This window comes from Podarcis melisellensis, assembly GCF_964234715.1.
Source record: "Podarcis melisellensis genome assembly, chromosome: 6".
Taxonomy (NCBI): domain Eukaryota; kingdom Metazoa; phylum Chordata; class Lepidosauria; order Squamata; family Lacertidae; genus Podarcis; species Podarcis melisellensis.
Genome location: NC_138538.1, coordinates 15,005,506 through 15,008,476, shown reverse-complemented (window position 1 = coordinate 15,008,476; position 2,971 = coordinate 15,005,506). Strand labels below are relative to the sequence as shown.

Here is a 2,971-nt window from a genome sequence, read left to right as displayed (position 1 = left end):
CTTTATATCCAGATTTATTTTTCTTTCCCACCCCATAAACTCCCCACTGCAGCAGGCGAGTGAGCAATCATGAATGGGAGGACAGTGTGGGAGGAGGAAGTACCTAGCCATAAGAAGAGTCGGGCCACTGAATCAGATCAAAGGCCCATCTAGTCCAGTATCCTGTTCTCATGGTGGTCAACCAGAGGGCTATAGAAAGCCCACATCCTGGAAATGAATGCAACAATTGTGATTCGGAGGCAAATTGCTTCCAATACTGGAGCTAGCATAAAACATGTCTAGTAGCCATTGATAGCTTTATCCTCTGTGAATTTGTCTAGATCCCTTTTAAAGCCATGCAGGTTGTGTGGGAACAAATCCCGCAATTTAACTATGCAACGTGCGAAGAAGTACTTCTTTCTGAATCATCTAACATTCAGCTTCCTTGGGTGACCCCAGGATCTAGTCTTATGAGAGAGGAATTTCAATTATTGCGTGTTCAGACCCAGAAACCTTCCCCCTAAATAAATTCACACTTGACTCAAAATTTTGGTTTTCGGCAGAATTTAGGCCACAACATCATTGATTACAGAAAGTGACTGGTTGCATTGGCTCTGGTTCGACTAGCTCCCTGCCATGCAGGTAGCTCTGACCCAGGGTTCCAGCTAAGGTAAGCCAAGGATGAACACCTGGATAAGTTGAAAGCTGGGAATGGGCTAACTCTGCCACCCAAATGTCCCCCCTGGACTCAGGCACGGGCACAACCCCCTCTCAGGGGTTGACCAAACCATCGAGTCCCTGGATTCCTCTAACAGAATACCCTTCACTTAGGGATACCGAGAGTGTTCCCCCATCCCTATCACCTGAACCAGAGCCTATCCGCAACCTTACAAGTTCTGACGATTTGCTATGTGGCAGGCAAAACCCAAATGGCAACAGCCAATCAGCCAAGTGGGGAAAATTCCTGCCATGCCACTGTCCCGACAGACGACACACAATGGCATAGCAAGGTCAAGCACAAAGCCCTAAAAGTAGGGAGAGGTGGGCGGGTGTTCCAAATGCACGCACCGAAAGAGGAAGCTCTGGATCATGTGCATGGGCATAAATAGGTCCCTCAAACCATTTGGGCTGCATCCCATTGGCCAGATTTCACAAAGCTTCGAGCGACCTACCAATCAGGTGTTGAGGCTGACCAGTCGTACCCACCCACAACACAGGGTGTTGGTTTTCCAGATCTCACCACAATACGTGCCCTCTTTAAGGGAGGATCCAATTTCTCTATCTACTTTGTCCACACCGGGAATTATTTTATACAGTGGTGCCTCGCAAGACGAAATTAATTCGTTCCGCAAGTCTCTTCGTCTTGCGGTTTTTTCGTCTTGCGATGCACGGTTTCCCATAGGAATGCATTGAAAATCAATTAATGCGTTCCTAGGGAAACCGCCTTCAGACCAGGTCCGGGGACAGTCTGTCCCCCGACCTCTTCTGAAGGCTGGGGGGGGGGACACAAGGGCTTTTCTTCCCACTGCCAGCCTTCAGAAGGCTGTTCTGAAGGCTGGCGGTGGGAAGAAAAGCCCTTCTTCCCACCTCCCGCCCCGCAAGCTCCGGGGACAGGAGGGCTTTGCTGCCGACCGCCAGCATTTTAAAAGCCCCTGCTGTCCCGGGGCGATTTTAAAATGCTGGCGGGCGGGAGCGAAGTCTCCGCTGCCCCGAGGAGATTTTAAAATGCTGGGGGTCGGCAGCGAACGCTTCGCTCCCGCCCGCCAGCATTTTAAGATCGCCCGGGGCAGCGGAGAAGTCTCCGCTGTCCCGGGAAGGCAGGCGGGGGGAGCAAAGACTTTTGCCCCCGCCTGCCTTCAGAAGAGGTCCAGGACCTCGTTCCGATGCCTGGCGGCGGGGGGAGAGGTTCCCGCCCCACCGCCCGGCATCGGGGCATCGTTCCGATGCCCGGCGGCGGGGTGCGAGGTTCCCGCCCCGCTTCGGAGCAGCGTTCCGAAGCGGGGCGGCTGGGGCAGGTGTTCCCGCCCCCCGCCCCGCTTCGGAGCAGCGTTCCGAAGCGGGGCGGCTGGGGCAGGTGTTCCCGCCCCCCCGCCCCGCTTCGGAGCAGCGTTCCGAAGCGGGGCGGCTGGGGCAGGTGTTCCCGCCCCCCCGCCCCGCTTCGGAGCAGCGTTCCGAAGCCGGGCGGCGGGGGCAGGTGTTCCCGCCCCCCCGCCCCGCTTCGGAGCAGCGTTCCGAAGCCGGGCGGTGGGGGCAGGTGTTCCCGCCCCGCTTCGGAGCAGCGTTCCGAAGCGGGGCGGCTGGGGCAGGTGTTCCCGCCCCCCCGCCCCACTTCGGAGCAGCGTTCCGAAGCCGGGCGGTGGGGGCAGGTGTTCCCTCCCCCCCGCCCGGCTTCGGAGCACCGGGAGAAGCGATCTCCCCGCAGCCCCTTGCTTCAAAAGAGGTCCGGGGGCAGCGCGAAGCGCTTCCCGCTGTCCCCGGACCTCTTTTGAAGCAAGGGGCGGTGGGGAGAAGCGATCTCCCCGCAGCCCCTTGCTTCAAAAGAGGTCCGGGGGCAGCGCGAAGCGCTTCCCGCTGTCCCCGGACCTGGGGCTGCGGGGAGAAGATCGCTTCTCCCCGCTGCCCCTTGCTTCAAAAGAGAAGACCCGCTGTCCCCTGGGCAAGCTTCGTTTTGCGAAGCAAGCCCATAGGGAAATTCGTCTTGCGAGGCAACTCGAAAACGAAAAAACCTTTCGTTTTGCGAGTTTTTCGTCTCGCGAGGCGTTCGTCTTGCGGGGTACCACTGTACACCTTTGTCATTTCCCCTTTTACTCATTCTTTTTTCATTCCTAAGAAGGCCCAAATGCTGTAACCATTCCTCACAGGGGACTTGTTCCAGCCCTTGATCATTTTGGTTGCCCTTTTCTGAAACGTTTTCAACTCTGCCATATCCTTTTTGAGGTGTAGGCCCCTAATTCCCCCAGAAAGCTAAAATCCCCAGAACTCCCTGGGAAGA

The 2,971-nt window shown here is 56.7% G+C and overlaps 1 long non-coding RNA gene across 1 annotated transcript; it reads left to right on the top strand.

Moving 5' to 3' along the window:
• Positions 1-2,404: 2,404 nt before the first annotated feature.
• On the top strand, positions 2,405-2,763 carry LOC309371752. Its single transcript, XR_014169275.1, has 2 exons — positions 2,405-2,522; positions 2,617-2,763. It is a non-coding gene; the product is annotated as an uncharacterized lncRNA (long non-coding RNA).
• Positions 2,764-2,971: the final 208 nt, after the last annotated feature.